General features: G+C 42.0%; 1 long non-coding RNA gene across 3 annotated transcripts; it reads right to left on the reverse strand.

Annotated features, from left to right (window-relative positions):
• Positions 1 to 1,537: 1,537 nt before the first annotated feature.
• Positions 1,538 to 27,327, reverse strand: LOC124615521. Of its 3 annotated transcripts, XR_006979795.1 has the most exons (6): positions 27,212 to 27,327; positions 22,554 to 22,660; positions 14,968 to 15,345; positions 9,092 to 9,240; positions 3,247 to 3,505; positions 1,538 to 3,148 (listed from the first exon to the last, which is right to left on the reverse strand). It is a non-coding gene; the product is annotated as an uncharacterized LOC124615521 (long non-coding RNA). The 3 variants fall into 3 exon arrangements; XR_006979797.1 differs by lacking the exon at positions 14,968 to 15,345 and having other exon boundaries at positions 1,539 to 3,148; XR_006979796.1 differs by lacking the exon at positions 9,092 to 9,240 and having other exon boundaries at positions 1,539 to 3,148.
• Positions 27,328 to 27,717: the final 390 nt, after the last annotated feature.

The following is a 27,717-nucleotide window of genomic DNA, read 5'->3' on the forward strand; positions in this document are numbered from 1 at the left end:
ATACGCAAAACGAGGGGAAAATATGGATTCAAACCTCTTGGGATAGGACATCGTACAAAGTCCTATGTGAAAATAAACTGCCACCCCACTTAGAAACAATGTAAAAGTGTTTTTCACGCTGCTATAAATCCTTTTCATAGAATTATCTAGCACTTAGGGTTTAGAGTACATCAATGCAAAAACCTGAAGGTCTGTGGGAAGAGCTGCTGTCCAGTCGTCGGATATGTAAAGCTAGCCAAAGACAGTTTAACATATTAATTGGATTCAGAGCACCGTCGGCTCATTTTCCCGAACCATCCACAATCCTCGTGGCATCACATATGATGTGTAATACGTGGGCTGAAGTGTCGTTATCTTTAGTAAAGGTGAAGTTGGAATGTGACTATTTTGACGCTTTGAGGTGATCGTCATCCTAACTAATACAATAAACTGTCTCAAAGCACAAAGAAACTTAGGCACACAGTCATTAAAAACTCGCTGCACTCAAAGACGGTCTTTCCTGAGTTACAGATTTAATTCGGCAGCTAAAGTGACAATGTAATCCACAAATTTTAGATCACTTGAAGGTATTGTTCAGCTTTATCCACTTTAATTTATGACGTTATTCATTTTTCCGTCTTTCTTCAATTTCGGTAGTTTTGTTATTTCTATCGATACGTAGATTTTTTATATTATTATCAATTGTTAACTTGTGTTAAAGGTGGTAGAGTACATACATAGGAGTGAACGTTATGTTCCGATTATTAATACTCTATTATTATATTCTGTTATTAATATTCTATTTCTTGATTTGTGCGTCCACAGTTGCTGTCTAGACAACTAAGGTCTTTCAAATCCGTCCGTGCAACTACTAAAAAATGAGTTTTATTTTACCATACACGTTCCTTTTTTCTTCTTTACAGCGTCAGCGTTATTTTCGCCTAACCTAGACGCTGACAGGTTTTAAATGAGTGAAACGAAACGTATGCGGTGAAAGAAACTAACATTTTTAATAGCTGCAAAGATGGATTAGACTTACCTTACGTAGGACTAAATATTCTTTTTAGATAAATACAGGTATGTCGTTTGCATTTGTCACTTTTGTTTGATATACTGCTGTTAAATGTTTCTTGTATCTGTTACGAAGTATCAAGTGTGCTTTTCTATATTACTGCCTTCTATATTACTGCCTTATAACCCCATATGCAAAACTAGTGTCTCACCTACAATCAATTTAGGCAAGATGACACGCCGATGTGTAATTATGAGATAAATAAAAGAAAGTTTTTGGTATTTGGACTCTAAAAAGATGTGAAATAGTAAACTCATATGTATCTATCTACTACACACATACTCTGCGAACCACTGTGAGGTACATGGCAGAGGGTACTTAGCTCTGCACACACAGCTAGTATACGAGTGTCTCTTTGGTTAAATGTTTACCAAGTATTCATGTAACCTCTGACGCTCACTGGATAAAAAAAATCATATTTGCAATGAATATTGTGAAATAAATGAGAAAGCGGATGCCATTTACAGACAATACTGGTACACAACTTTATTTTTCGAACATATAGACGTACAAAAGTCGTTGACACTAAAGGTAAATGTTAGAAATGTAATAGCACTTAGAGTATTGTAATTATAAATGCTAAATGGAGCCAATCACTGACTTTTTCTCAGCGTTGCTAAAGCAAGAAAGTTAGAGATATTTCCTCCTTGGAGGAAATTTTCTCGTAACTATATTTTATTAGAAATCTATTCTCTGAACACTGATTCCCGTATAGTAATCCTCATTTTGCGAGTCGACATTTTCCTCATAATTACTATAGACGGGTGTCATATTGATTCCTTAAAAATACTACCACCCATTCTCTGTCCCCTCTTTGTCCAATGGAGCTTGTTCTCGGTATCTAGTCACCTCAACGTCGATAGTAAAACGACTGCTGCCTTCTGTAAGTCTCTCAGAGGACGTCTGACTGTCTTCTAGATAATAATCCTTCCGTCACAAAATTACGCCCCGTCCGAGACGCTTCACATACGCCCGGAAGGCTGCGTGCTGCCTGTTAACTTTTACGGTCACCGATTTTATGTTAACTGAACAGGTACGATACATAATAGTTTCGAGATTTGTAATGACAACACGCATGAGATCCATATCTACCCGAAGAGCTACATGACGCACATAAAAAAACGATTCAGATGCAGACAAAATCATTGACACTCAGAGCTGTGTCCCAGCAGACATTAGCTCCTATAGTTTTGCACTTAACTGCACAAAGTCTTTGTACAGAGTGCGGTGAGAAGAACATCGATTTGCAGATGATTCTCGGGTGTCATAGATATTCTCGTTGTTCTGCACTTTCTGTCAATAAAACGTACACTGCAACTGGTGTTAAGCGCTCCAGTGAAAGAAGAAGCAAGTCTTAATATATATAATTAATTGATTGCAAATATAGGTAATGACTATTCAATGAAACAGATAAGTAGAATGTGGCGTCTGCTAAAGCAAGCGTGCCTTCTGAAAGGTAAGATGTCGGTTTTACTACTGTAGTTAGCTTCTACTGATTGTAGTGACAAATAAGATTTAGTCACTGAATGGGAACGTTGGGAATACTTCTTCCTAATCAGCAGATTATGTTCCACTGACTTTCAAGTACTTTTAGTCTCTTACTTGGTTCCATTATTTTATAGAGAGTGAGCAGTAGACTGTGTTTTTGGGGTATTCTATCGTGATTCTTATCTTCTCACCGTTCATTGCATTTCGAGTCTCAGTACAATGACAAAATTAGACAACGTCAGTGAAATGTTCACCTAAATCATTGGCACTATTGCTGATATAAACCAATGACGCATGTACCTATAATTTTTCACCATTATCAGATGCTCCAGGTCGCGTCACGAAGGGCATGCGGCCTCGGTCACTAATACTGCTTCAACCAGTATAAGAATGTCGTCACCATGGAGAAATGGGAAACGCTAAAGGAAAAGAAGAAGGAGAAGAAGAAAGAGAAGAAGACAGAAAATCAGATGCTCCAGCGTTGTTCCCCAGCCCCTAGAAATCGACTGTGGAAGCAATCTTTTTCTTTCTGTTATTTACAGGTATTTTCAGTGTCTACTGGAGCCGGACACATGAAAGATCTTGAGATTACGAACCGAGAGCTTCAACCTGTAAGTAAATACGTGAAGATTAGCAAAAATTAAGAAAGTAATGATGAATTACATGCCTACCAATGTATTTCAAAGCCCAAAACCTAATATGTTTACCGCGGAAATCTATTAACTGTGGCCTTTTCTTTCAACGTGCTGTCCAGAAGAGGTATCCACCCCTTCGTGCTCTTACGGATTAATGGACAGCCCTGCAGGATTCACGGTGTAAGTTCCCTCCGGCACTAGACGTTAGTCGAATCCATGCCACGTCGTGTTGCTGCCCTTCTGCTCAGATAAGCAGATAACTGAAATAACAAAGCATAAAACCAGCTACTTTGGCGCTTTTGTTCATCGTCGGCAGAGGACAGAGGATCACCTGTAACCAAACATCATTGAAAGATTTATAAATATACCTCGACATTGTCTTAGTAACAAATTAAAATTTTAATATGTACCATACGATTCTAAAGTAACAGAAAAAGTGATAAATCTTCTATTTTTGTTAGTTAGTTAAATACACGTTGCCATTGGGGTTATATGGTTTTTGTAAAAATGGACCGAAAGACATACGATATTTTTCATGATGAAAAACGTAAGTTGAAAGCACAGATATTTTTAATCAACAATTGGAGCTCTAGCAGCTCTGGGAATTGTTATTTAAGCAGATTTTCTGGCCAGTGCAAATACGCTGAAGCGCCAAAGAAACTGGTATAGGCATGCGTGTTCAAATACAGATATATGTAAATAGGCAGAATATGGCGCTGGGGTCGGAAAAGCCTATATAAGACGACATGTGTCTGGCGCAGTTGTGAGATCGGTTACTACTGCTACAATGGTTATCAAGATTTAAGTGGTGTTACAGTCGGCGCACGAGCGATGGGACACAGCATCTCCGAGGTAGCGATGAAGTGGGAATTTTCCCGTACGACCATTTCACGAGTGTACCGTGAATATCAGAAATCCGGTAAAACATCAAATCTCCGACATTGCTGCGACGGAAAAGATCTTGCAAGTAAGGGACCACCGACGACTGAAGAGAATCGTTCAACGTCACACAAGTGCAACCCTTCCGCAAATTGCTGCAGATTTCAACGCTGGGCCAACAAGTGTCAGTGTGCGAACCATTTAACGAAACGTCATCGATACGTCTCACTCGTGTACCCTTGATGACTGCACGATAAAAAGCTTTCCGCCTCGCCTGGGCCCGTCAACGCCGACATCGGACTGTTGATGACTGGAAACATGTTGCCTGGTCGGACGAGTCTCGTTTCAAATTGTATCGAGCGGATGGACGTGGGGACTGCTCAAGCTGGTGGAGGCTGTTTAATGGTGTGGGGCGTGTGCAGTTGGAGTAATATGGGACCCTTGATACGTCTAGATACGACTATGACAGGTGACACATACGTATGCCTCCTGTCTAATCACCTGCATCCATTCATGTCCATTGTGCATTTCGACGGTTTTGGGCAATTCCAGCAGTACAATGCGACGCCCCATACGCCCAGAATTGCTGCAGAGAGGCTCCAGGAACACTCTTCTGAGTTTAAATACTTCTGCGGTCCACCATACTCCCCAGACATGAGCATTATTGACCATATCTGGGATGCCCTTCAACGTGCTGTCCAGAAGAGGTATCCACCCCCTCGTACTCTTGCGGATTTATGGACAGCCATGCAGGGTTCTTGGTGTTAATGCCCTCCAGCGCTAGACATTAGTCGAGTCCATGCCACTTCGTGGTGCGGCACTTCTACGTGCTCGCGGGGGCCCTACACGACATTAGGCGAGTGTACCAGATTCTTTGTCTCTTCCGTGTATAAAGTAAGCACGATGGCTGTTAAACGCCTATGGCTGGAGCAAGCAGTTACTGTGAAGACCCAACTATTTTCCGTTCCCCAACACGCCTGGAAATTTGTGACAGTTTGAGACAAGTAACCAGAAACTTGACCTTCGGCCAGGTATGTGATTCTAACATGATGGAACTCCAACTCACACTATACAGGGTGGTCCATCGATCGTGACCGGGCCAAATATCTCACGAAATAAGCGTCAAACAATAAAACTACAAAGAACGAAACTTGCCTAGCTTGAAGGGGAAAACCAGATAGCGCTATGGTTGGCCCGCTAGATGGCGCATGGTTGGCCCGCTAGATGGCGCTGCCATAGGTCAAACGGATATCAACTGCGTTTTTTAAAAATGGGAACCCCCATTTTTATTACATATTCGTGTAGTACGTAAACAAACATGAATGTTTTACTTGGATCATTTTTTTCGCTTTGTGATAGATGCCGCTGTAATAGTCACAAACATATTGCTCACAATTTTAAACGAACAGATGGTAACAGGTAGGTTTTATAAATTAAAATACAGAACGTAGGTACGTTTGAACATTTCATTTCGGTTGTTCCAATGTGATACACGTACCTTCGTGAACTTATCATTTCTTAGAACGCATGCTGTTACAGCGTGATTACCTGTAAATACTACACTAATGCAATAAATGCTCAAAATGATGTCCGTCAACCTCAATGCATTTGGCAATACGAGTAACGACATCCCTCTCAACAGCGAGAAGTTCGCCTTCCGTAATGTTCGCACATGCATTGGCAATGCGCTGACGCATGTTGTCAGGCATTGTCGGTGGATCACGATGGCAAATATCCTTCAACTTTCCCCACAGAGAGAAATCCGTGGACGTCAGATCCGGTGAACGTGCGGGCCATGGGATGGTGCTTCGACGACCAATCCACCTGTCATGAAATATGCTATTCAATACCACTTCAACCGCACGCGAGCTATGTGCCGGACATCCATCATGTTGGAAGTACATCGCCATTCTGTTATGCAGTGAAACATCTTGTAGTAACATCGGTAGAACATTGCGTAGGAAATCAGCATACATGGCACCATTTAGATTGCCATCGATAAAATGGGAACCAGTTATCCTTCCTTCCACAATGCCGCACCATACATTAACCCGCAAAGGTCGCTGATGTTCCACTTGTCGCAGCCATCGTGGATTTTCCGTTGCCCAATAGTGCATATTATGCCGGTTTACGTTACCGCTGTTGGTGAGTGACGCTTCGTCGTTAAATAGAACGCGCGCAAAATATCTGTCATCGTCCCGTAATTTCTCTTGTGCCCGGCGGCAGAACTGTACACGACGTTTAAAGTCGTCGCCCTGCAATTCCTGGTCCATAGAAATATGGTACGGGTGCAATCGATGTTGATGTAGCATTCTCAATACCGACGTTTTAGAGATTCCCGATTCTCTCGCAATTTGTCTGCTACTGATGTGCGGACTAGCCACGACAGTAGCTAAAATACTACTTGGGCATCATCATTTGTTGCAGGTCGTGGTTGACGTTTCACATGTGGCTGAACACTTTCTGTTTCCTTAAATAACTATCTGGCGAACTGTCAGGACACTTGGGTGATGTCGTCCATAATACCGAGCAGCATACATAGCACACGACCGTTGGGCATTTTGATCACAATAGCCATACATCAACACGATATCGACTTTTTCCGCATTTGATAAACGGTCCATTTTAACGCGGGTAATGTATCACGAAGCAAAGACCGTCCGCTCTGGCGGAATGTTACGTGATACCACGTACTTATACGATTGTGACAATTACAGCGCCATCTATCACAAAGCGAAAAAAGTGGCCCAACTAAAACATTCATATTTCCTTACGTACTAAACGAATATGTAATAAAAAAATTGGCGTTCCTATTTTAAAAAAACGCAGTTGATATCCGTTTGACCTATGGCAGCGCCATCTAGCGGGCCAATCATAGCGCCATCTGGTTTCCCCCTTCAAGCTAGACGAGTTTCGTTCTTTATAGTTTTTTTCGTTTCATGCTTATTTCGTGAGGTATTTGGCCCGGTCACTATCACTGGACCACCCTGTACATCCTACTCGTGAACACTTTCGTTATACTTTCACTGAAAAGGAGAAAAAAAAAAGCTTCCAGCAGACTCCACATGATTTGTTCTTGTGAGCTGCTCTGAAAATTCTTGTGCGTGAAATAGGTATCGAGACCAAAGAGAATATCCTGTTAACAATTTTCTCTACGATGCAGTTCAACACCGAGCCTGTTCGAAGGCGTACAAGACTGCTTTGAACAACTGTTATGAATGTTGCACCTTGAACGAGTTGTACTGATAAATAAAATTCTTACATAATGTGCTTATGACCTTCAGCAGTTCGGTGGTAAAATTAGAAATTTTCTAATTTTGGCTTAAACTTCCGACTCGGCATTGCCCCTCTCCACCACTGTTGAAAGTTTTTGCCATCGTCACGGAAACAATCTTTGTAAAGGAATACGCAATATGTGGTAAGTGCACTGTTAATGTAGTAGGTCTGTACGCTAGTCTATCTTCACGTCTGCGTAACTACTGCAATCTACATCCAAATGAAGCTGTTCGCGATGGTTAAGTCTTTTAGACTTTGGATGGCACAAGCTGTATCCCACCAAGGAATCCCCCCCTTTCAAGTGTAGCTGTGCCATAAATTTGTTGTCTCCTCAGTTCGAATCACTACCTCTTCATTAGTTATAACGTCTATCCATCTAACCTTCCGCACTCTTCTATGGCACATTTCAAAAGGCTCTACGCTTTTCTCGTTTGAACTGTTTATCGTCCGTTCTCACTTTCGTTACGTCCACTATTGATTCACTTCCGCACAAGGCTACACTCCAAACCAAATACCTTCAGAAACGTCTTACTAATGTATACATTTATCCTGTGGACTTGAAAAAACTCAATGATAAATTATTACACTGTTTGATCAAAAGTATCTGCTCAATTATTTAGTGGACATTGATATGGGGTATGTCAATCGTTCATATTTATGGCGGCTTTAGCTGTGCTGGGGAAACTTTCAGTGAGGCGTATTAATGTCTGTGGAGGAATGGCAGCTATATTTTTTTCAAGAGAGAAGGTAGTGATGTTGGGCGATGATGTTAGAAAAGAAGTCTACTTTCTGACTAATCCCAAAGGTGTTCTGTTGGGTTCACGTCGGAACTCTTGGCAAGTCAGTCCATTTTAGGAATGTTATTGTCCAAAAACCAATATCTCACAACTGATTCTTTACGAGAGGGTGCATTGTCTCGCTTATGCAGTCATGGTCTCCGAAAGGTTCCTCTGTTGTACGCACTACACAATGCTGTAAAATTTGCTCACATCCTTCCGCAATTAGCGTTTTCTTAAGTACAGTAAGGGTACCACATCCCAACCACGAAAAACACACCCAACCCTAAAACCATCTCATCCGTACTTCTCTGTTGGCGCTGCACATGATGGCAGGTAAAGTACTCGCATTCGCCAAACCTAAACCCTTCTTTCGATTTGCCACGGGGTACAGCGTTTCCAGCTTTCCACTGTGCAGTGGCGTCTCTCTTTGCACCACCTCAAGTGACGCTTAGCACTGCCTGCAGAAATGTGTGGCTTATGAGATGCTGCTCGACTACTGTACCACATTCTTTGTAACTCCCGCTGATCAGTCACTGTGTTATCTGGACTGCTGGTAGCACACTAGAACTCGCCATGATTTCTATCGCTGATTAACAGTGATTTTTTTTACAACCACACTCGACAATGCTCGACCGTCCCCATACGTCAGTGCATGAGATCTGCATGGTCTTAATTTATCTGTTGTTGTCCCTTCATGTTTCCACTTCACTGTCACATCACCAACCGTCAACTTTGGGAGTCTTAGAAGGGTTGAAATGTGCCTTATGGATTTGTTACTCAGGTGACATCCAGTTACTAATCTACGTTCGAAGTCACAGATCTCCGCTGACTGACCCATTCTGTCGCTGCCTCTATTTATACTGTCGTTCCGCCTCTTGTGACATCAGTTGGTCATTTCTGATTTACATAGGGGTGTATGGATACTTTTGAGCAGATTTGACAATTTCCTGACTGAACGCAAGAGACTCAACCATGCTACTTACCAGTAGAACGTGCCATCCGTGAAATGGTCTTTTACATCGTACGACTCATTGCAAAGAGAATAACTTTGACAAAGATCATTGCCAAAGTACAAGGTGACACAGGTCGCATCTCTGCGGTGCAGTCATCCATTTCCTTTAGTTACCTGAAACTGCCGAAAGTAATAATAGATTTTCAATAGTAAATCAGTCACAAAGCCGCATCAGGTATTATATTACACATAGGTTTCAGTAATCATAAAGCAAAATTAAACACTGGAGATCAAGTTATTGTACATATACATTAAGATTTTTAACTTCACTAGGAGACAGGCTTTGAAAAGGAGACAGAAATTAAAGCGTATTTGTGGAGCATCCGGCAGTGCAGCGTTACCATTATTTCCGCAGGTGACATGTGTTTTCATTAAAACGACATCTCTTCAAATACTCTCTGTGCTGTATGTAAAAATAAAAATGTCGTGTCACTAGGGCCACCCGTCGGGTAGAGCGTTCGCCGGTTGCAAGTCTTTCGATTTGAAGCCACTTCAGCGACTTGCGCGTCGGTGGGGATGAAATGATGATGTTTAGGACAACACAACACCCAATCCCTGAGCGGAGAAAATCTCCGACCCAGCCGGAAATCGAACTCGGGCCCTTAGGATTGACAGTCTGTCGATCTGACCACTTTTTTTTTTCTTTTGTTCGTTGAATTTGTTCGTGGTGGACGTCTGATGACACCCGTGCAGGTTCTTTGTTGATCCGTGCACTCAGTTCTTTTTATTACGGAGGGTAGCTAACCCTCTGACCGAGCACGCTGAGCTACCGTGCCGGAGATCACTCAGCTTCCGGGGGCGGACTTGATAGGTAAATAACTAGAGTAGCCTCGAGTGAACTGAGAGTCTCTACACAGTCAAAATTGGATCGCAACTGGCATGACTGCTACCAAATGTGCACGGATGGTCTCAAAACGTGAATCTCTGCAGGAACCACAATTTTCGATGACGACACGCGTTGGGAACTATCCTTCTTGTCACCAGCAGAAGCATCGAGTGGAGTTGTTTGCCATTCATCAAGCTATACTTTACATTGTTGATTTACACGTCGACGAAGACGTAATATTTACCGACTTGACGGGTGCAGTACAGTCTCTTACGAGGACAGCTGAAGGAAAATCTGTAAATCCCATGGCATACGGTATACTGAGAAGTCTCAATAGGGCACAGGAGATGCGTCAACTGATTCATCTACATTAGATGCCAGGACACGTTTACATTAGCGGCAACGAATATAACCGGCGAAAAGGTCGCAACGGAGTCCCATAGCCCTACCATTCAGTGATTTTCATAACACATTCGTCAACCAAGCAAAACGAGAATGGACTGAATTAGTAGACATGGATCATGACGTCAAAGCGTGATTCAGTAACAGATCTTACGTCACCCTTAGTTTCTCAAATGGGCGCTCACAGTGAAAGAGCTTGTTACTGTTAACAGACTAAGAGGAGGTCACGTTAACACTAACAAGACAAGAAATTTGCTAAGATTATTACCTTCTCCTAGTTTCCATCACTGACTCATTGAAGAAGACAGTGTACTTGTACCATTAGAACGTAATAAATACAATAATGCCCAACAATTACATTGCATAAAACACTACTGGCCATTAAAATTGCTACACCAAGAAGAAATGCAGATGATAAACGGGTATTCATTGGACAAATATGTTATACTAGAACTGACACATGATTATATTTTCACGCTATTTGGGTGCATAGATCCTGAGAAATCAGTACCCAGAACAACCACCTCTGGCCGTAATAACGGCCTTGATACGCCTGGGCATTGAGTCAAACAGAGCTTGGATGGCGTGTAGAGGTAGAGCTGCCCATGTAGCTTCAACACGATACCACAGTTCATCAAAACTAGTGACTGGTGTACTGTGACGACCCAGTTGCTCGGCCATCGTTGACCAGGTGTTTTCAATTGGTGAGAGATCTGGAGAATGTGCTGGCCAGGGCAGCAGTCGAGCATTTTCTGTATCCAGAAAGGCCCGTACAGGACCTGCAACATGCGGTCGTGCACTATCCTGCTGAAATGTAGGGTTTCGCAGGGATCGAATGAGGGGTAGAGCCACGGTTCAAAGTGCCGTCAATGCGAACAAGAGGTGACCGGGACGTGTAACCAATGGCACCCCACATTATCACGCCGGGTGATACGCCAGTATGGCGATGACGAATATACGCTTCCAAAGTGCGTTCACCGCGATGTCGCCAAACATGGATGCGACCATCATGATGCTGCAAACAGAACCTGGAATCATCCGAAAAAATGATGTTTTGCCATTCGTGCACCCACGTTCGTCGTTGAGTACACCATCGCAGGCGCTCCTGTCTGTGATGAAGCGTCAAGGGTAACCAGAGCCATTGTCTCCGAGCTGATAGTCCATGCTGTTGCAAACGTTGTCGAACTGTTCGTGCAGATGGTTGTTGTCTTGCAAACGTCCCCATCTGTTGACTCAGGGATCGAGACGTGGGTGCACGATGCGTTACAGCCATGCGGATAAGATGCTTGTCATCTCGAGTGCTAGTGATACGAGGCCGTTGGGATCCAGCACGGCGTTCCGTATTACCCTTCTGAACCCACCGATTCCATATTCTGCTAACAGTCATTGGATCTCGACCAACTCGAGCAGCAATGTCGCGATACGATAAACCGCAATCGCGATAGGCTACAATCCGACCTTTATCAAAGTCGGAAACGTGATGGTACGCATTTCTCCTCCTTACACGAGGGATCACAACAACGTTTCACCAGCCAACGCTGGTCAACTGCAGTTTGTGTATGAGAAATCGGTTGGAAACTTTCCTCATGTCAGCATGTTGTAGGTGTCGCCACCGGCGCCAACCTTGTGTGAATGCTCTGAAAAGCTAATCATTTGCATATCACAGCATCTTCTTCCTGTTCGTTAAACTTCGCGATTCTTTAGCACGTCATCGTCGTGTTGTAGCAATTTTAATGGCCAGTAGTGCATTTTAAAACCGAAGCATTGTATTTCTTTTAGAGGAGCTCTTAGTTACATGAATAGGTCCATTGCCAAATGCGTTTGCCATTTCACCCGCATTTGTAAAACAGAATTTTGAAAGTTGAGGAGCTTTTCTTAAGTTCCATTATGTACGTTTTTGTGTGTATATTTTTATTAAAATATTTATTTATTTATTGTTCCGTGGGACCAAATTAAAGAGAAGTCTCCATGGTCATGGAACGTGTCAGTACATAAAATTATAACACGATATTAGAAACAGATAAAATGAAATACAAGAAACGTATTCAGGCGACAATTCGTAAGTTTAAATAAAGAAAATCAACAATGTAGCACTGGAATTTGCTTAATTTTTCAGCTCTTCCTGGAGCTTCTCGACAGAATAGAAGGAGTGAGCCACGAGGAAACTCTTCAGTTTAGACTTAAAAGCGTTTGGGCTACTGCTAAGATTTTTGTGTTCTTGTGGTAGCTTATTGAAAATGGATGCAGCAGAATAGTGTACTCCTTTCTGCACAAGAGTTAAGGAAGTGCATTCCACATGCAGATTTGATTTCTGCCTAGTATTAACTGAGTGAAAGCTGCTAACTCTTGGGAATAAGCTAATATTGCTCACAACAAACGGCATTAAAGAAAATATATACTGTGAAGGCAATGTCAGAATTCCCACACTATTGAATAGGAGTCGACAAGAGGGTCTCGAACTTACACCACATATAGCTCGAACAGCCCGTTTTTGAGCCAAAAATACCCTTTTTTGAATCAGAAGAATTACCTCAAAAAATTATACCATATGACATAAGCGTATGAAAATATGCGAAGTAGACTACTTTTCGTGTTGAACTGTCACTTATTTCAGATACTGTTGTAATGGTAAATAAAGTAGCATTTAGTTTCTGAACAAGTTCTTGAACATGGGCTTTCCACGATAGCTTTACTATCTATCCGAATGCCTAGGAACTTGAACTGTTCCGTCTCGCTTATAATATGCCCGTTCTGTCTGACCAAAATATTAGTTCTTGTTGAATTGTGAGTTAGAAACTGTAAAAACTGAGTCTTACTGTGATTTAGCATCAAACTATTTTCCACAAGCCACGAACTTATTTCATGAACTACATTATTTGATAATGTTTCAATATTACACACAAGATCCTTCACTACCAAGCTGGTGACATCAGCAAACAGAAATATTTTTGAATCACCTGCTAGATACCCCGTCATATCCATGAGAGTTCTTGGTCTTTAGTGATTTAATTATTAACTCAATCTCCCTCTTGTCAGTATCATGGAGGAGCATTTCAAGTAACAGTCTCGGAACACTTTTTTCTACGAGCGCTATATCATTCCCTGTTGGGACTAGGTTTCTATTTAGTTCAAATGGCTCTGAGCACTATGGGACTCAACTGCTGAGGTCATTAGTCCCCTAGAACTTAGAACTAGTTAAACCTAACTAACCTAAGGACATCACAAACATCCATGCCCGAGGCAGGATTCGAACCTGCGACCGTAGCGGTCTTGCGGTTCCAGACTGCAGCGCCTTTAACCGCACGGCCACTTCGGCCGGCTTCTATTTAGTTCACCTCCTATATTCCGAAAGTGATTATTAAATACTGTACATGTATGCGACTTATAAGTAACACGGACATTCCCACTACGCACTGATTCTATATCCTCGACCTGTCTCTGCAGATCATCCACTTCCTTTACGACTGACCATATGATTTTAATTTTATCCTGAGACTTAGCTATTCTATCTGCATACCACATACTTTTTGCCTTCATAATAACTTTTTTAAGTGCCTTACAATACTGTTTGTAATGGGCTGCTGCATTTAGATTTTGACTGTTTCTAACGTTTTGATATAACTGCCACTTTGTTCTACAGGATATTCTTATCCCTCTAGTCAGCCACCCAGGCTGCCTGTTTGTGCTAGTACCCTGTTTTGAACGTTCTAACGGAAAGCAACTTTCAAAGAGCACGAGAAAAGTCTTGAGGAAAGCACTATATTTATAGTCTACTGTATCAGCACTATAAATAACTCTTGTTCCTTGATAAGTCCGCAGCTCGTGGTCGTGCGGTAGCGTTCCCGCTTCCCGCGCCCGGGTTCGATTCCCGGCGGGGTCAGGGATTTTCTCTGCCTCGTGATGACTGGGTGTTGTGTGATGTCCTTAGGTTGGTTAGGTTTAAGTAGTTCTAAGTTCTAGGGGACTGATGACCATGGATGTTAAGTCCCATAGTGCTCAGAGCCATTTGTCCCTTGATAAGGTTTACAAAGGTCTCTACAGCAACTGGATCAGCTTTCCTAAAAAGTTGATAACTATATTTAACATGAGTTGCAGCACAAAAGTCTTTTAGAGTTAAAACTTGTGCATCATGATCTGAAAGGCCATTCACTTTTTTGCTAACAGAATGCCCTTCTAGTAATGAGGAATGAACAGAAATGTTGTCTATGGTTGTTCTACTGTTCCCTTGCACTCTCGTTGGAAAGAATACGGTTTGCATAAGATTAATGAATTAAGGTCTACCAGCATCCTTTTCCTTGCAGAATCTCTTATACAATTAAATTTAAGTCACCACATATAACTAACTTTTTGTATTTCCTATAAAGTGAACCAAGAACTCCTCTAGCCTTAGCAAAAATGTAACATTTATTGTATTTGTGCAGTCAGACTAATGTATTTTAGGCACATTACCTGGCACACTTGTTCGCTTATCTTTATACAACTTGGTTATGAAATACATTGTGTTTTATGCTTTGTAACACGGTCATAAAAATGTCCTCTGTATTTAATTGTGTGACATAACTGTATGTGGTGAAATGGGCTTTGCCTGAAATCAATAAATAATTATAAGGAGAATGTACCTTAGGAGGATGATGGAGGTGGTTGTGGATGTGGCTGCCCGACGCTTGTATTCAGTTTCTTCGGGTAGATATGAATCTCATGATTACTGACATCCCAAGTCTCGGAACTATTATGTGTCGTACCTGTTCAAATAACACAAAATCGGCTTATTTGTCACCAGTCCCCATGGTTCCCACGCACTGACAACTTGGTGGTGGGATCTCCATAAAACAAGGCTCTATGATTCCATAATCTCGAGAGGCGGCCAAAATGATGGCCGGAGATGTTTGGAACTTCAGAAGATTTATCTAGTTTATCAGTTCTTGTTGCATGAGCCAACAGCCCACTTTCCACGAGCAAGAGAGTAATTCCTTTGATGAACAGCTTAACAGCAACCACTGGAAAAAAAAGCAATAGACTGGTGTCAGTCCCCACGTGAAAGAACAGTGTCGATACACTACAGCATGGAAAAATGAAGCGCCACTGGTGCCTCTGTTTCAGACAGAAGCAAGGGGCGTGCAAGATTCACCTTCTTTGCAGTTTGTTATTATCGCTGGGGAAGGGTGGCTACAGTAGAAAATTAGGACTATTTTTTGAAGGTTGTTTGCCGTTAACTGTAGACTAAAATATGCAACAAACTCGGCAAATTGGATAAAATTAACTCGCCTTGACGTGGCCATATACTTAGTAAATAGGTAAAAATTCGATAACACAGATGAATTTGAGATAAAGTAAATCAGCAAGTAACTCGAATATTGGTTCAAAAAACTGCGATGTTTTACTAGGTATACTCAAATCAGCATTTTGTACTAAGGAATAACACTACAATATAAATTTCCCAGGGATATTAAAGAGATTACTGAATCAAACTTATTTAAAAAGGCAGTTAGAAAGTACCTGTTGATCAATACATTCCATACATTGTGGGTATACTTAGATAACACACGCTAGAGGTTTGGTGAAAAATGTAATACATGTAAATAATAATAACGACAGTAACACATATATAATATCACATACCAATTTGACACTATTTTTTCTTTCTTTTTTCTTTTCTGAAAAAATCTGCTCTCACAGTATGCGTTTCATAATATTAACACCTTATCATCTTTCTGAGGTCGTTACAGACAGATGCTGGCTCAGCTTTTTTGAGCCGGCAAATGGGAAGTTGTGATACACAAAATGGAAACAGAAATAGTCGCTGTGACCCTGACATCAATAGACAGTGTGTGTAATGGACGCAGTGAAACAACATATGTATAATATGTGTAGTGACAGAGAGTGAGAAATGAATGAACAGTGTAGCCTTTTATATTATTGAATAACTTCTTCGTAAAACATTGTTGTACATTAGGGATAGACCAAATGGTGTAACATTTGTTTAAACAGACTGGCCTTATATTTGGGAGAGTGGAGCCTCCAGTCTTCATCTGGTCACCCTGATATAGGTCTTAAGTCGTTTCCCTAAATTACTTCCGACAAATGCCAGAATAATTCGTAGTACAAGGCCACGGCTGACCACCTGTCGCACTCTTGTCAAACTAGACCTCTCCGTAACATCTTTTCTTCCAGTAGTGTTAGACTGCAAGTTTCGCAGGAAAACTTCTGTGAAGTTTGGAATGTAGGAGTTGAGGTATTGGCCGAGTTAATGCTGCGAGAACGCGTCTTGAGTTTTACTAGGGCAGCTCACTTGGTAGAGCCCTATCCTGCGAAAGATAAAGGTCCCGATTTCGAGTCTCGGACCGGTACACAGTTCTGAAGTTTCGTTCAGTGCACACTCCGCTACAGAGTGAAAATTTTATTCTGTACACGCTATTGTTGCTGTTATTAAATTGTAATACCAGAACTTGTCAATTATCCTCGTAAAAGTGATCCACAGATGAATAAAATTACTGTCGCTGAGTGCGATCCACTTATTTTTCTTCTCTAGCCATCGAACTGGCTTATCCAGGTCTAGTGTTGAACGCAGAATCCAGTCCACTGTGCAGTTTACCCTTGTCATCAAATACACCTGCTCTAACACGCACCATCTATGTCGCGTTTTCAGGTACACTAAGCACCATAATGACACAAATTTGCTGAAGGTTTAATGTGCATTAGTAAATCGAACAAAATTTTATTGTAGCAATGTCACTAATATCCTTCTCCTTTCTGCTCGAATCGGAAAGTCGTCTTGTTCACATGAATGATCTCCGTTATGAGGACGACATTCCACCACATGAAAAGATTAAGTGATATTCCGAAGTACAGCACCATGTACACTAATCAGCCAGAGCATTATAACCACCGATCTACTATCGATATAAAGCCGTCCAGGCGATGGCAGCGTCACCTGGCGAGGAATGACTGGTAGTCAGACACACTCACAGCGCGTGAAGTATCAGTGGGTGATATAAGTTTGACTAAGGGCAGATTGTGATAGCCCGGAGGCTCGGTACGAGCATTTTGCAAACTGCACGACTTGTCGGGTGTTCCGGGAGTGCTGCGGTGAGTGCCTTCAACACGTGGCGGAACCAAGGTGAAACCGCATCCAGATGTGCAAATGGTTGAAATAGCTCTGAGCAGTATGGGACTTAACGTCGCCGGCCGCTGTGGCTGAGCGGTTTTAGGCGCTTCAGTCCGGAACCGCGCTGCTGCTACGGTCGCAGGTTCGAATCCTGCCTCGGGCATGGATGTGTGTGATGTCCGTAGGTTAGTTAGGTTTAACTAGTTCTAAGTGTAGAGGACTGATGACCTCAGATGTTCTTAGAGCCATATGAACCATTTGGACTTAACATTTGAGGTCATCAGTCCCCTAGAACTTAGAACTACTTATACCTAACTAACCTAAGGACATCACACACATCCATCCCCGAGGCAGGATTCTAACCTGCGAACGTAGCGGTCGTGCGGTTCCAGACTGAAGCGCCTAGGACAGCCGGCCGGTGTGGCCGTGCGGCTCTAGGCGCTTCAGTCTGGAACCGCGTGACCGCTACGGTCGCAGGTTCGAATCCTGCCTCGGACATGTATGTGTGATGTCCTTAGGTTAGTTAGGTTTAAGTAGTTCCAAGTTCTAGGGGACTGATGACCACAGATGTTAAGTCCCATAGTGCTCAGAGCCTTTTTTTTTTTTTGAAGCGCCTAGAAGCGCTCGGCCACACCGGCCGGCTACATCCAGATGTCGTGGGGTTGGGCGGCCTTCCCTAATTACAAATTTTGGACGTCGTAGGCTCGGACAGGCGGCGCACCGTGGCGAGACTAACATCTGACTTTAATGCTAAGCTAAGTACAAGTGCGTCTGGGTATACAGTGCACATACAGTGAGCACTCCTAACGATGGGCCTCCGCAGTCGACGACGCATGCATGTGCCAATGTTAACACCACGACATCGTCAACCACAACTGAAGATGGAGAGTGATCATCGTCACTGGACGCCGACGCAGTGGCAGTGCGTTGCATGGTCTCAAGAATTCTGGTAAGGCAACAGCTCCTTGACACCAGTACTGCTGGATGGAGATAAGCTGGCGACGCTCCATTATGCTCGTGGGTATATTCATGTTGGCATCCATGGGTCCAGTGAACTCGTACAAGGCACTATGACGGCCAAGCTTGCAGCTCATGTACACCCCTTCATGATGATCACGTTTCCCGGCTACAGTGACGTTTTTCAGCAAGATAATGCGCCATGATCCAAGGCCAGAAGTACGCCGGAATGGTTCGAGGAACATAGTGGCGAGCTGCAATTGATGTGCTGGCCCTCATCTCGCCAGATCTGAACTCGATCGAACACATGTGGGATGCAATTGAACGTGTCCTCTGAGGTCATCGCTCCCCTCCCCAGAATTTACGGGAATTAGGTGACTTGCGTGTGCAGATGTGGTGCCACCTTCCTCCAGCGACCTACCAAGGCGTCATTGCTTCACCGCTGTCATCCGTGCGAAAGGTGGACATACCGGATGTTAGGTAGGTGGTCTTAATGTTCTAGCGCTGATCAGTGTATGCTGCTGTCAGACAGAGATCTCTGTCGTTTCAAGGTCGAGATAACAAACTTGTGATTTCTCTCAAATATTTGTACCTGAGAGTGGTTACACTCCATCATCGGTTATTTTCAGTAATACTTCATGCCCTGTTATTCTTTTTCATGTGATTTTGATCGGACTCACATCACTACATCACACATTTTTGACGTTACCCAACTGCATGAAATTCTCTCATTGCCCAACTTCCCACCTGTTGACTGTAATGCTTCGCTAGACAATGTACATCATGAAGCATACGCCCGAAGCCATACAATATGTTCCACAAGTGAATAATACGGGCTACAAGTAATTTAGTATTGGTTCGGTACGAACATATTGCTGACACTAGAGCAGTATTTCACGAGACAAGTATAACAAGACCTTCTAAGCCTCATGTCATTCGATCATAAAGGCTGTGGAGACTTTGCTAAGCGTCAGGAATCCTACTGACGAGGAGCTGGTGTAAGCCGGAAAAAGAAGTTAATGGGTAACCCGTCGAGAGACGTCATAACTTAGGAGTGAAGGAATAACGGATTCGTAGGGTCACAATATTCTCGCTTGGAATAATTTTTATTCGTGATTGTAAAGGAAACCAAAGATATCATTACCCCAGTTGACGCAACACAAAGACAGTTGCAATGGCCCCTTGGCTCAAAGCGTAGAACGCAATACTGAATAATATTTTGCAAGTCACAATGAAGACCGTAACAGAGACATTTTCTCTTGTAATCTGTATTATGGTTCTTTTGTTTTCAAGCTGTGATGGAACCCGTGAGGAATGTTCATATGCAGCTGTACGAGATTTCACAGTCTAATTTTGCCATCGGGCTCCATACTGAATCCATGTGTATGTAGCTGAGTGATACTCGTAGATTACACCAAACCATAAATTTTTCGCTTCGCTGTAGGAATTAATGTGAAAAAAGAAGAAGAAATAGAAGGCCTGGTAGACGGCCCTGTCGGCAATCACTTGCAGCCGATACATCCTACTGATCATGTACCTGAAGTCTGTTGTATTGGTTACAATTAATAATCCGGGTGGAGGACGGTTGCAAGGTGCTGACTAAGCAATTAGAATTGCAAATTTCAGTCGCCTTGCTTGAGAGGGTGAAATAGCTGGCTCTGAGCACTATGGGACTCAACTGCTGAGGTCATTAGTCCCCTAGAACTTAGAACTAGTTAAACCTAACTAACCTAAGGACATCACAAACATCCATGCCCGAGGCAGGATTCGAACCTGCGACCGTAGCGGTTTTGCGGTTCCAGACTGCAGCGCCTTTAACCGCACGGCCACTTCGGCCGGCCGGTGAAATAGCTCGCGCTGCAACTAATGAAATGGAAATGGAAAAAAAAAATATGTTCTCAGTAGAGAAGAAAGCTGCTATTACCAGAGGAACAGCTGTATCTGAGCATTGCATAAGTCATGGATGGAGATAAGTCGGCTAATAAGATGTATACTTAGCAGAAATGGCAAAATTTCCCGTCTGCAATTACTGCACAAATTGCTGTAGGGCTTGGTACTGCTGTAGTTAGTCACGTTTCTCCCACAATCATTTCACGACTAGGATACTATTCCGGGAATCCCGTGCTATGAATTCCACGTAATTGCACACGTCTCCTAATCATACCGTAATATCGCCGCGGAGGTCAACGGCAGCAGTTCAGGGTGATTCTGTTAAGTGGGTCTCGGTTCGATGTAATGAGCGACTGTGAATACCACATGATATGGTCAGTACGTACCCGAAACAAACTGAAACGCGAAAAGAATGGTAAATCTGGATTTACAGTCTGGGTAGCATCATGATGCAAATATTCGGCATAAGCTCGCTCACTGATAACTGTTTTCTACCAAGACGTGTTCACATTTTTCGTAGTGGAGTCGATCAGTACCTAATCTTCATGGACGAGAGCAGAAACCATTCCTTAGTGTTGGTACGCTGGAGACTTGGGGGCACTGCGTGAACCGGGAGACTAGCGTGTTCTACGTATCTGAATTCCAGTCTCTCTCATTCGAGAAAGACCCGTTGCACAGATCATGGCACTATTTTGTCTATTCGGGACATGCTAATAGTATTTAGATTGGAATGAGACTCAGTGCGTACAAACCATTTGAACAGTTTCTTGGAGATATCCCATACAGAAGCCGGCTGGAATGGCCGAGCGGTTCTAGGCGCTACAGTCTGGAACCGCGCGACCGCTATGGTCGCAGGTTCGAATCCTGCCTCGGGCATGGATGTGTGTGATGTCCTTAGGTTAGTTAAGTTTAAGTAGTTCTAAGTTCTAGGGGACTGATGACCAAAGAAGTTAAGTCCCATAGTGCTCAGACCCATTTGAACCATTTGAACCCACACAGAACACCTGCATCCGTGATAGGCTCACTTTTCAGTGATTTCTTGACATGCCTCTTGTCATTGCATCATACAGTGTGTAACATGTGTTTATTATGGTAGCGAGCCTGTTAAAGGTTATTTCTGCCGTACCATAAAAATAAAATGAATACTGGTGAGTGCTGCAGGGCATTTCCGTTTATAAAAGAAAATTTGTCAAGCTCTCACCGTCTCACGCATGCCCCTTTGCCGTCTAAAACATTAGGATCTGTATACAGTAAACATTCATGGTATCGTACTTCAAGGACAACAGCTTCATGGCGTGGCCTGTCAATGGAATCTGTGTGTGACTTCAGTCACAAAATACTATGGATATTTTCAGTAACAGTAATTGCGATATTCTCGGAGTGTGGAAGCCTAGTCAGCAGAACTTCGTTATCGTGTTGCAGCAAGATAACACCAGACCACACGTCCCGCGAAAAGATTCCTAAGCACCCATCACACCGCTTCTCCCCTCGTATTCAAGCCCAGTGGACCTATATTCAGCTGTCACAGGCATTAGGTATGTGCAGCCGGAAGCCATAAGTAAATTGCTAAGTACCAGCGAACTATGCAGTTGGACGGAAGAGACGTGGTAGACAATACATACAGCGCACAAACATGTTCAGTACATATTTTTGTCAATGCTGTCACGCCTTAGCTGTTTCAATAAATACTTTAATGTTCTTGTTGGGACGTCTGGTCTTTGTGTGATTCTTTCTTTGTGACACAGTTTATGAGTTATACTGCAAACAGACACTAATGTTTTGCACGACCCAAAAACATTAATAACACGATCAGAGCCTACTATTTTTTCTTTACAAAGAAGATAATCAGCAACATTCACCAGCATTCAGAGTAAAAGTAATTGTATTCTTAAAGAGGTTGAAACCCCTTCTACGAGCCCTTTCTAAGGGCGGCACAGTGATATTAATAATGTCAAGTAATATGTGATCCAGTGTTTCCACACTTCGTCTAATCTAACATTATAAATAAAGTTCACTACCTCCAGTATCATGATTCCGTTTTCTCTCCTGACGGGCTACATGGCTTTGCTAAACGATGAGTTTTTGATCTTTAAAGAATTCTGTACGGTCTATGGAAGGAATATAGTAGACTAAAGAAAGTAAACCTAGATTTAATATCAAGCATATTGTAATACAGATTGCTGGATATGGAATAAACAGAGAAAAGACTAATTTACGACAAATGAAAGAAGAATGCGATGGTACACCGCTTACCTGTAATAATGATGAAAGTGTTGTGGTATGTATCATGGACACAGCGTATGGTTTCAGCAACCATCGTTGAAATGTATATGGACTGACGCACGTTTCTCTTCTACGTCCTGGCCAAGGGAAACAAACAGAAATAGAACCAAGTGATAGACTGGAAATATTCTTGGACCACACTATCGCAAGTTGAAGACATGGTGATGAGAAAGATAGAAATAAGAGATTCATAACTTTGATCAGAGAAGAGAAAGGAACAAGAATGGAACAGTACAAATCTAGAGACAATAAAGGACGCTGGATTGGTAGTTTACTGGCTGTTATTTTCCTCAAAACGATAAGTGAAAAATGAAAATTGTTTGACATCTAAAATATTAAAATTGCCGAATGACTGATTACGCTCTAAAAGGCATTATTAAACGTATATTCAGTGTCAAAAATACAATGAGGTCGTTACCAGTCAGATTTCCTTAACGTTTTATTTTGCATTTCTTAAAGCAAGTTTTTTTGTGTAGGTTGTTCTTTTATTTTCAAATAAATACTTCATTTTATTATTTAACAGTTAGCTAATTTTTTCCCCTTGGGTATCACCTATCTACATAAAGATAAAAATCGTTTTTGCGTACAGCATGTTGTGTTCCATGCATCAGTGTGTGGATAAAACAACATGTGCAATGAGAGTTTCACACAGCCATAGTAGCTACGCGCAAGTCTATCCCAGATGTGAAGTCCATTTGTAAAATGGAGAAAGTGCAATCCTGCTGAGGATTTTGTCACTGTGTCAGATTAAAAAACAAATTAAAATGCGTTAGTGTAACTGCTGAAGTGGAAAACACATGACGTGGTGAAAGTCTTAAAATCAAATAGGATGCATGACAACAAATTTAGCACTTTTTTGATCTTTTTCTCAAGGACTTCATATCTGTGATAGATGTGCCTACGCAGAGAAATGACTTGCTTTAAGACATTTACATCTGTCATGTGACCCGTGCGGAAAAATATTTCATTGTACAGCTCTGCGTACTTGCCCTGACGCAACAGTCAGCAGTGACCGGCCGTCACCCGTGTGTAACGGGACATCCTCCGCTAGCATTACTTTTCCTCAACGGTAGTTGTCGATGCCAGTATTATTTTTCGAATTTTGGACAGGTCAGTATTGTCTCAACTGATTTTCTGAAAACTTTCATACAGTTTTATACATTGCAGGACTATGTTATATTTCAAGCTAAAATTTATGAAAATGAATTACTTTATTTTGGATGATATGATCAATAAGTACTAGTCCTGAATGTACGGTTAAAATTATATTTTAGGAAACATTTGAAATTACGAATTATTTGGCACATTTAAAATTTTTATTGCTAATTACACAATCTAGTACTGTTTATTATGTTTATTTCCTGATTCATTTATGAAATAATAATCAAAACAAATATAAACTCATTTATCAAGAAAAATTGTGAACCCTTTGGAATATTGTTATTTCCGCTGAGTGAGACGGTAGCAAGCATGCCTCTGATGTGATTGGAGGTATTTTTGTATTTTGTGCGAACAACGTAATTTCGGCTTTGTTAATGTGAAAAATCAAAAGACTGTATGATATACAAGAATGTGACAAAATATATTAACATAACAACAAAAATTCTGCAACAACAATCTTCAAATTTATTTAGATCAATTCAACTGTGAAAACCTAAAATGTGAGAATTTCAGCTTCAAGAATCAGACCCCTAGACAAGAAGAACTGGAGCCAACTCTACATGAAAAGATAAACTAGAAAGTTTATTGTAATCTTCGCTCCCCTCCGATCTTTACAAAAGACTATTGTGGACAATAGCTGCAAGTAGGAAGGAGGGAGTGAATTACACGTGTCATTCTGTCCATAGGGTTTTTCGGACGCAGTATCGATGGGCTGGTGTGTGTGTGTGTGTGTGTGTGTGTGTGTGTGTGTGTGTGGGTTGGGGGGGGGGGTTGGGGGGGGGGCATAGAGTAACCGCACCGCTCTTCCGGCTCTTGCGAGTTTTCCACAGTATGGAGCCGCTACTTCTCACGCGAGTAGCTCCTCAGTTAGCATCGCGAAGCTGAGTGCACCTCTTTTCGTTCCTCCAACAAACATATAATCCGTGGCAATACCGACAATCGATCCCTGATCCTCCGATACTAGTCAGACATGGTGCACACTCAGCTACGGAGACGGACACAGAATGACAGGGTCGTCTATTTTGTAAGATAGAAACTTACTAATGCTAACGTCATTATTCAGTCCATCCTTATCTCTGTCGTTAAATTACGTTGGTTTTGGGACCTACAGGCAGTCATTTACTTAATGATTAATTCGATGAACTTAAGTGCTCGTTTATCACCGTAATACAGAATATTACGCTCCTCAACATCCTAAGCACTGTGTTTTTATGACTGTAAACGAGTTAAACGCAAGCAGAGCAAGTCAGAGTTATTGACAGACGACAAATGTAACGAGCCATAAAGAAACAAAACCAGTTAAATTGAGTGTTAATGACAAAGTGGGCAGAAGATAAATGCAAGATGAGAGAAAAGTTGTAATTTAACGTCTCGACGATGTCGAATGCTAAAGGACGGAGCACTAGCTATGCTGCACGAGGGCAAGAGAAAGAAGTAGCCGTGGCAAATCACATTCACAATCGAAAAATTCAATTATGTAGACTCAAGCACAACTTCACAGCTTGAATTTAACTACGTAGGCTTCTGCGGTCGGTGTCAAGATGATTAAATTTATTGCGCCGAGGAAGGCCGTTGCAATACGGTCGAAACGTAGGTTTTGTAATTTGTATATTTTAAAGTATATTATATCTTATACACTAAAGCGGTACTACACCCAGAAAGACTTTAATAATCTCCATAACTTGAACTTCAAAATAAAAATGACAATCGATAATCAAATCCATAGTAACTGGAGTACCAACACGCGAAATGAAAACTTATCTCTGTAACCAGCTGGGGCCCTGTTATCAATACATATTGGACACCTCCCAAATATTCATTATTCCTTCTGAAAGGCGATTGTTGGCGTATACGTGTTACAAAGCGACACCAAGAAGTTTCGAAAGCTTATGCTGGGTATCATGAGGAACAAACTGAGAACAGGAATCCATGTATCGAAACGATAATCAACGATGGTACACGTTCGATGCCGTCTAAGGTTCTGAATGTTCTCACACCCACTGTGAGTCGTTCCGTCTTGGGACTGTCAAAGAACCGACGCGTGTACTGCCGAAGAGGTGGTCTGGCAGCGTTAGATGGCTCTTTGGCGCTTTCGACACACTGTAGCACTGTTAGATGACACTTCCGGACATGGGTTCGTGCACTCAGTTTGGCCTCACGAGAGACCCTCCTATAACCCCTCCGTCTTAATATACTTTGTGTGAGAGTTACTTGTTACCTAGGAGCACCATAAATGGGTACAAACCAATTTGTAGTCAAATGAATGGTAATACCAATAATATCATGACCTTTCTGTTCATTATAAACTTTTGAATAAAACACTTAGTTTTCATGATGCTATTCATTCAAGCTGGGTTCCATATCAAATAATTCTGAATGCAGTGAGAACTTTGTTGTCAAATTATTTTGTCCTTTTTTCCTGAGTAATGTAGGTAATAATAACCGACTGGAAGATGTTTTTTGTGCTTGTTTTAAGATCACATAACGTATAAATGCATGTTTGACATGAAAACATATAATCTCAATCTCCAAGAGCAGCTGATAAGTAATTCTTTATTCACAACTTGTTTCGATCTTCAAATCATTATCACGTATCTGAAAGTGATTTATAAAATCTTACATGCCAGTATTAAAACTGTGGCGTAAAATAACGTAAAATACATTCTACGTCATTGCTATCAATAGTAAAATACATTACAGAGTCAATAGTAAAACATACCGACACTGTTAATCTTCGTCTATAAAAAAAAATGGCTCTGAGCACTATCAGACTTAACATCTGAGGTCATCAGTCCCCTAGAACTTAGAACTACTTAAACCTAACCAGTCTAAGGACATCACACACATCCATGCCCGAGGCAGGATTTGAACCTGCGACCGTAGCGGTCGCGCGGTTCCAGACTGAAGCGTCTAGAACCTCTCGGCCACAACGGTCGGTTCTTCGTCTACATTTTACACTGGATTCCACATGAAAAGTTGGGACAAGACTGTTGTAAGTAGATGACACTTAATAGCGTTCCACTTAACTATCGACAGTAGTGACTTGGGAACGATTTTATTTTATTTAACGCCACAGTTTTTAATACTGCACATGTAACACGTTATAAATGGAGTTTGGATACCTGATGAAGATCTGAAGGTCGAAACCTTTTGGGAATAAAGAGCTACTTAATCAGCTGATTTTGGCGCTTCAACTATGACTTTTTCAAACATTTAGGAACTGTGGTGAACTTTCTTCATGAAAAATTTTTATAACACCAGTACTGCAAGCGTTTGTTATGGCCTAGTCTACTGTAAATGTCACCATCTATCGATGAAGCTGCGGATTCTTACGGGCAGATAAAAAACTCTAAGAAAGCGACGAACTATATTTGATTATTGTAGAATTATTCTTAGCTCGATATTGTGGTTTACTTGTGGACAAAGAATTTTCTTGGAAGGGGCGCATTGAACGAAACAGTCTTTACCTCTTTTTCCGCCAGCGACAAAGAGCGGCGTGACCTCGTTGGCGGTGTTGAAGCCGGCGGAAGCTACACAGGAGCGTGTCGGCGCTAACCCCTTGGTTCCGTTAAGGCTGCTGCAGCGGTAGTGGCGGGTTGTTGCAGCGAGCGGCGTTTATATGGAGGCCTTGGGGAGGGGCTCGCTTCGCCTGCACATGTGTGTGTGTGTGTGTGTGTGTGTGTGTGTGTGTGTGTGTGTGCTGCCGCGGATCGGGTCACCCGGCCACACGCAACCGACTGTGCAGGTGGTTATGCAAAGAGCCAGCGACCAGGGAGATATTCTGATGTGAAAGCTTCTATTTGCTCGTTGGTCTAACTTTCTTTAATCACGAAACACCGCCAGATTTCAATCGATGATAATTAAGTGTCTAATAAAGCGTAAACAGTGATTGAGCCCACAACGGATACATCATGTCTGAACATGTTTGTCACGCAGTATTTGTTTTGTCTGTGACGTCGTCGTACCATTGTTG

Source organism: Schistocerca americana, chromosome 5 (genome assembly GCF_021461395.2).
Source record: "Schistocerca americana isolate TAMUIC-IGC-003095 chromosome 5, iqSchAmer2.1, whole genome shotgun sequence".
Taxonomy (NCBI): domain Eukaryota; kingdom Metazoa; phylum Arthropoda; class Insecta; order Orthoptera; family Acrididae; genus Schistocerca; species Schistocerca americana.